This window comes from Mandrillus leucophaeus, unplaced genomic scaffold (genome assembly GCF_000951045.1).
Source record: "Mandrillus leucophaeus isolate KB7577 unplaced genomic scaffold, Mleu.le_1.0 Scaffold176, whole genome shotgun sequence".
In the NCBI taxonomy this organism is placed as follows: domain Eukaryota; kingdom Metazoa; phylum Chordata; class Mammalia; order Primates; family Cercopithecidae; genus Mandrillus; species Mandrillus leucophaeus.
In genome coordinates, this window is record NW_012101765.1 from 891,348 (window position 1) to 899,198 (window position 7,851).

Below are 7,851 nucleotides of genomic sequence, written 5' to 3' on the forward strand. Positions count from 1 at the left end.
ACGGTCTCTTCCAGAATTAAAGTATTAAGATTCTATATGAAGGTTTAGAAATATTTATGCCTTTTTTTGTGTTTGCAAGTAATATCTAAATTTCTGAGCTAGAATGGGAACATAATAAAGGGAGATGTAATAAGGGGGGATATAATAAGGAGATACAATGAGAGATATAATAAGGGGGACAAAATGCAATGTCTCTCATAAGGAGAGTTGAAGCTTTCTTTGCTTAATGTGAAGCATCAATGTTTATACATGGGTTTTCCTATTGGCATAGATCTTTTTCTGAGTCCCAGCATTTGTGAATAGGAGCAGAGATTCTTATCCTGTCTCTAACTCATCCATTTTCTTCAGAGATATTGCAGGTGCCCTGATATAAAGTCCTGATTCATCTCTGGGAGTGATACTTGCTAACATAGTAAGTCAGTGTTTGCATTATGTGTAAAAAATTCGCCCAGCAAATTTTAAATGGTCTTGAGCAGCAAGGAAGTTCTGGGGTTTGACAAGAGGCAAGATTTTGGGATTTTTTGCTCTAGTTTCCATTCCAGAAACACTTCTCTGTCCACTAGTTAAAACATTTTGGTGTAGATAGAAATACAATCTAAAGTTTTTAATGAAAGTGACACTTGGTCACATTCTTATATTTTTCTACTCTAATTTAAAAAGTGTGCAGGATAGTTCTCAGAGAAGGGTGCAGAGAAATTACTACCTTTGACCCATCTGACCTCAAGCCTCTAAAATTATTGATTCCTCAGTGTAGTGAGAATTCATAACCCTGATTATATTTGCAACAGTTAAAGTCACATGGTCATTCCAGAATTATTACATATGTATAGAGTACAGATTACATGATATTTCTCGCCCTAATTTAATAGCAAACACACAGTTTCCATGCTACAAATGGCTATGAAAATCACGAGAACCATGGAAATTAGATTTATTTGGGCTTCTGTGGCTGCCTGAATTCCACAAGAGAAATGCCAGATTATTTTTTATTGCCAGACCCCGTACTTAGGAAAACCATGAAAAATTTGGAATTTTCTAGATAACTGTCACAAAGATACAGTTCAATTTAGACTAAAAATTCATTATTAGGCAATCCTTCCATCACACCCCAAACAATTCTCTGTCTTCTTGTCTCTCCAACCCCTAGTACTTTTGCCATGCTACTGATATTTTATTGGTTTCATGTTTGACATAAAATTCTAAAAATACTATGACCATGGATTACTAGTTCAAAAGTCATAGCTAAATGTTATCATTTCGATGTCTTGTATTGGCTGGTCTAGATTCTTAGAGAGGAATCTTAAGCTAAGTCTGTAGGTAAGTATTTAGAAATCACCTGTTACGAGTTCAAAGCTGTCATTAGATTGGTGAGGGTACAACCAACTTTCAGGCGTTATTCTTATTTTCAAAGAACTTGTAATAGCAGGTGTGACAAATGGTTTAGAGGAAAGAGTAAGATTAAAAAACAGCAGTTAGGAAATTATTGTGGATATGTAAACTTTGGGTAATAATGCTTTCTATTAGTTTAGTATATTTAAAAGGGGAATATAGACCTGAGAATCAGAGATACATTGATGGCTACAGGTGAGTTGTGTTATGCATGAAAGTCAAAAGTGACATGAATGACTTTGGGATTGCGTTCACGGTATGTGCATAAGTTAATCTGACTAATGACCTCATGAGTAGATTTTACTATCCCTTTGAGCCCTGAGAAGTTTACATCACATCTAATAGAAATTATCTTTAAAAATATAAGATATATGTATGTGTATGTGCATGGATATGTAAAAATGTATATATTCATATCTATTTATCGATCACCTATCTCCTTATATCACCTACTTGCATTTCTTTCTGTCTACAGATGTATGTACATATATATTACTTATGTATCTACACTCACACATAGACAAACACACATTATACAGACAGCCTATTAAATACCTCCAGTGACCTTAATCCCAAGCTTAAAAATACCCAGGGATATTTATAAAGAAATATATCCATTAACATTCCTTCATTTTTTAGGTCACTGCCCATGTGGGTGCAAGTGACTCCTTCTCCCTGAAGATTTCCATTCTTTATCCATGTTATTTATTTCTATGGAATGCACTCTGCAAGTCAGCCTCATTTAGGTATTCCATACTTCATTAGTAAGAAATCATAGTCCATATTCACCATTTTTTCTGTAAGCTCTAAATTTCTGATTTATGTTTGGCACCATGGTATTTTTCAGGGTTTTTCTTTTTTTTTTGGAAACTCTTAGATTTTAATCCATAAATGTGTGGTAGAATCAAGTCTCTGCCTTTCTCCTCATCGGTATAATATTTCCAAACAATGGAGCTTTAGGATACATAAACATTAATTTCTGGTTGACCACTTTCCCAAGGTCATATTATTTCACTTCAATTAATATTACATTTAAATATTTGCATATCCCATAGTGTCTTTGGATTAAATAGAGAACATATGATTAATTTCTTTGGTAGCCACATCACTGCTCTCGATACCTTATTAACATATAAATGATTCAGTTGAAAATGGAATGTATTCCCACTACATTTAGTCAGAATGTGGTCAAAGCCACCTCGTTAGGAACATTTCCCATGTATCTCTCTCTCTTCATCTAACACCCCACCTCTCTTTTTTCTACTCTCGCAAGATCTTTACGGATACATGACAGCTTTCCCCCTTGCTCAAAATTATACCTTTTACCTTTTTCATTAAGTTTTATGATAAAATTGATAAAAAGTTTATATAAATATTAGCCTAGATTTTTCTTTAAGAAAATGGCCTAATCTTAAGTAAATTGTCATTAATGTGTCTTTTAGGACAGGTCTCAATTTTGACTGGTTGTCCTAGCTATGAAATGAAAAAACTGCATAGAAAGTCAAGGTAGTGATGTAGCTGTAATGCTGGTTATGCTACATGTGTTCCGGTCTTAATGGGGTGGGGAGGTGGGGGGTGTATCTGGACGATTTTTTAGAGAAATAACTTCTAGACTGAGATCTGAAGGACTAAAGTTAGTCGAAGAAGGTGGGAGGTAGGAGAGTTATAATAAAGGGGATAGACTGTAGAAAGAAATCAAGAAGAAAGGTTAATCCATGAGTAAAAATATACAGTTAGATAGAAACAATAAGACTTATGATTCCATAGATCAGTAGTGTGATGATAGATAACATCAATCTACTGTACATTTCAAAATGGCTTGAAGAGAATAATTTAAATGTTCTCAGCATAAAGAAAAGATAAATACATAACATGATAGATATTCCAATTACCCCGAATTGGTTGTATGAATGTATTAAATTATTACATGTACCCCTGAAAATATGTACATTTATTATGGATATTATGGATGCACAATAAAAAAGAAATCAAGAGAGAATAAATGTGACAGGTTGGTGTAGCTGAAAGTGATTCAATAAGGCTGGAACATACAGCTGGAAGTGAAGATGAAAGAGAAGCCCAGACAGGTAAGCAGAGATGAGCTTCAAAGGGCAATCTATCTATTGATTGATTGATTGATTGATTGATTTTTGGAGAAAGGATATCACTCACCCAGGCAGGAGTACAGTGGCGAGATCTCAACTCACTGCAACCTCTGCCTCCATGATTCAAGTGCCTCAGACTGCCAAGCAGCTGAGACTACAGGCGTGTACCACCACACCCAGCTAATTTTTGTATTTTTAGTGGAGACAGGATTTCGCCATGTTGCCCGGGCTGTTCTCAAACTCCTGGCCTCAGGTGATCCACTCACCTCAGCCTCCCAAAGTGCTGGGATTACAGGCATGAGCCACTGCACTCGGGTCAAAGGGCCTTTTAAACGAGCTAATGCAGTTGGATTTTATGACAAGAGTCACTGAAGTGAAATAAGACATCAAAATCTCTATGTGTCTAAATAAGAATGAGATTTTATAAGTGTAATGCTGTATTTTCTTTTTATAATGAACGATTCTGTATCTAACAACATTCAGAAAACTCAATTAATAAATTAATCGATCAATATCAATCAATGAAATAGAACCTATTTCAAGCAAAAACTATCCTTCAGGAAATGATCTTATATTGGCATTTCTTAAAATCTTGAGCATGACTCTGGATTATTTTCCTGCTTTTAAATGACATCTAGTTTATTTCTGACAATGTGAATGATGTATAGTGAATTCTTATTAATTGAAATGACATATCTGCCTAGTATCCACTGGTTAGTTTTCCTAGGCTTAATACCTGGGTGATGAAATAATCTGCACAACAAAGCCCCATGTCACAAGTTTGCCTGCGTAACAAACCTGCACAGCCTGCCTATGTACCCCTGAACTTCAAATAAAAGTTAAAAAAATAAAGAAATGATGATTCTGACTTATTCATGCCTTTTAAAATGTCTTTTAGGGACACTCTCTTCTAAAACAGGCAATATAATTAAGAAAGATAACTTTTAAGTATTTTAATGTTTTGATATGAAATGTCAGTATGCAGGACAGTGTCATGGAAACATGTATAAAAAATGAAAGAGGAAATTTAATTATCTAGGAAAAGAGTTGGGAAATACTTAAAAACCCGTGGAGGAAAGTACATTTACATTATCACAAAAGGTAAGAAATTAGTCACTGTAGACAGAGCCCCTCAGGTGTTTGGCATTCTCTACTGCCTTAATAAAAAAATAATAATAACTTGAAAATAAGGCCACCGAGTAAGAACATCAACAAAATTTGCCAAAAATGTTTCTAATGCAAAAATTACAGGAGAAAAAAATAACCAGTGTTTACGTTTATGATATTAGCTTTCAAAATCAGTTTTTGTCAGATAAAAGTAAAGACATACGAGAATGTTTTAAAAAATACAAAGGAAAATAAAGAAAGAAGCAATGTGGGTGGAAGAGAAAAAAAAACTTAGAAAGGGAAATGACAGCTGAAATTGAAAGCAATGATAGCTACTGTAAAAAATATAAATGAATGAAAAAGCTGCCCATATGTGAAAGAAGAAACACTCACCAGAACAATATTGAGCTCTTGGGATGTTTAGGAAAAAAGAAAAATCCTACTTACTTCAATAATTCTGAGCATGTAACCTTGCCACATTTGAATGCTATAGCAATATTTGATCAGTCTAGGGACAAATTTAAAAATTCTCTTAGTACATGAAAATGTCTAACATCTATAAATAATCTAACTCATTAAGGAAAGATAAGTATGCTCTGTTTCTTTAAATAAAAGAATAACAAAGAGTGTAATATATTTTAGAAATGTTTTCATAAAAATGATTAAAATGAAAGTTCCAGAAGTTGAAGTATCAAGTCCCCACTTGTCTGAAACTTAATTTATCCAGCTAACCCTTTTCTAGGCTCTATTCACTCCACCACTATGTTTACCTTAATACCAGCTAATCAAAATTTGTTTGAATCTTCCAACCATTCTGTTGTTTCATTTCACCCATCTCCTCAACTTATAGGTATTGAAACAGGCTGATTTTGGTTCTTGTTACTAAATTACTCTTTTTTGTCTAACTGATTTAATAGAAGGTCGCTTAAAAAATTGTTTCAGAGACGGGTATAATCACTTGCTTTCTCAACCATTAAAAATTAGAAATCTGGGCTTCAATAATACATTATGTGTTCAACTGGAATCTAGAGCATTCAATGTTAATGAAAATTATAATAGCAATCCCCTGTGCGTTAATATACTGCCTGAAGAATAAAATGAAACAAAATGCAAATGTTGAGACTTTTCTACAGTCAAAGGGTTTGGACATTTTCCATTGTTATCTGCTCAAACCACACTGCCAAGGGCTGCCTGAATTTCCTTATCTTTAGTTTCATACCTGAGTTGGAGGCAGTTAGTTGATTTTTTCCATTTTAAATGTGTGATTCAATTTTGAGAACTTCTTAAAAATAGTCTAGGGATTGTAAAAATCGTTGGAGTGGGGCCAAATTTTTCTGAATTAATATGCACTCTTCTCTGCCCTCAGTTGCACATGACAGCCATTGACATTTCTCGTGTACATTTTCATACCCGTTACTAATGTGCCACATGATGCCATTGTACTTTTACAAATACTTCTCAAAATTAGCTTTAAGCAAGTATAATTGTCTTTCATTTAACATGTGATTATCTTAATAGGGAATGTGTGGTCAGAATCCAGCACAATAAACAGAAAATGTGCAGAATGAAATTTTAGAAGGTCAGCAGCTTCTTACTGCTACATATATTTTTTTATTGTTATTGATTAAAATTTGCATGTGCGTTAGCAGGAATTTTGTCTTAGTTTTAATTCATCTGTTTATTAGCAATCAAGAAGAAAAATATGCTTTGGGGACTTAGTTGTATCTCCAGTGTTCTCTGACATCTCATACTGTTAATTTTAGAAAATATTTGGAATAGTTGTTTACTATAATGCACTATTTATGAAAAGATACTAAAATATGGTTGAAAGATAATCTCCATTTGTTTTGTTTGTCTATCTGTATGTGGGCAGGCTGTATAAATATTGCATGAATATTAATAAATGCCTATTCAAAATAATGTTTCATGGCCTGCATGTGCAAACTTTTAAAACGCTTCGATTCTAAGATAAATGCCTAGAATATGAAGAGATACCATTTATTCGGTTCCAAGTATCCAGGAAATATTACAAAGACTCACACAGATATAACAGCTGTATTAGGCCTTTAGTAGTTTTGCTGAGCAACCTTTATTTATTCTCATATATGGTGAGGTTAAAGAGACCAAACCTCAGACATAAAAGATAGGATTCCCTACCCCAACAAAAAAGGAATTTATGATATGTTTTAAAAGTATATATTTTAAAGAAATATTCTTAGTATTTTCTAGGGATTTGGTGCCTCTTTCTAAGTATTAATTTGTATTTAACACTAGATACTAAAACACAGATTTCTAAGGATTCTTCTCTTTTTTGAGCTGCTTAGCAGTTCCCATGGAAGAACCACTGCACTCCTACAACCTGTCTCTTATACACATCTAGATGTGTATAAGAGACAGGTGTGACCATTTTCACAATATTGATTCTTCCTATCCATAAGGATGGAATGTTTTTCCATTTGTTTGTGTATCTTTTATTTCATTGAGCAGTGGTTTGTAGTTCTCCTTGAAGAGGTCCTTCACTTCCCTTGTTAGCTATATTCCTAGGTATTTTACTGTCTTTGTAGCGATTGTGAATGGGAGTTCATTCATGATTTGCTTGCCTATTGTTGGTGTATGCGATTGTGAACGGGAGTTCATTCTCTCTGCTTGCCTGTTGGTGTAAAGGAATGCTTGTGATTTTTGCACATTGATTTTGTATCCTGAGACTTTGCTGAACTTGCTTATCAGTGCAAGGAGTTTTTGGGCTGAGATGATAGGGTTTTGTAAACATAAAATCATGTCATCTGCAAACAGAGATAACTTGACTTTCTCCCTTCCTATACTCTTTATTTCTTTCTCTTGCCTGATTACCCTGGCCAGAACTTCCAATACTAAGTTGAATAGGAGTGTTGAGAGGAGGCATCCTTGTCTTGTACTGGTTTTTAAAAGGAATGCTTCCAGGTTTTGCCCATTTAGTATGATATTGGCTATGAGTCTGTCATAAATAGCTCTTATTATTTTGATACATGTTTCATCAATAGCTAGTTTATTGAGAGTTTTCAACATGAAAGAATGTTGAAATTTATCAAAGGCCTTTTCTGCATTTATTGAGACAATTACGTGGTTTTTGTCTTTGGTTCTGTTTATGGGATGGATTACATTTATTGATTTGAGTATGTTGAACCAGACTTGCATCCCAGGGATGAAGCCAACTTGATCGTGGTGGATACGTTTTTTGATGTGCTGCTGGATTTGGTTTGCCAGTATTTTA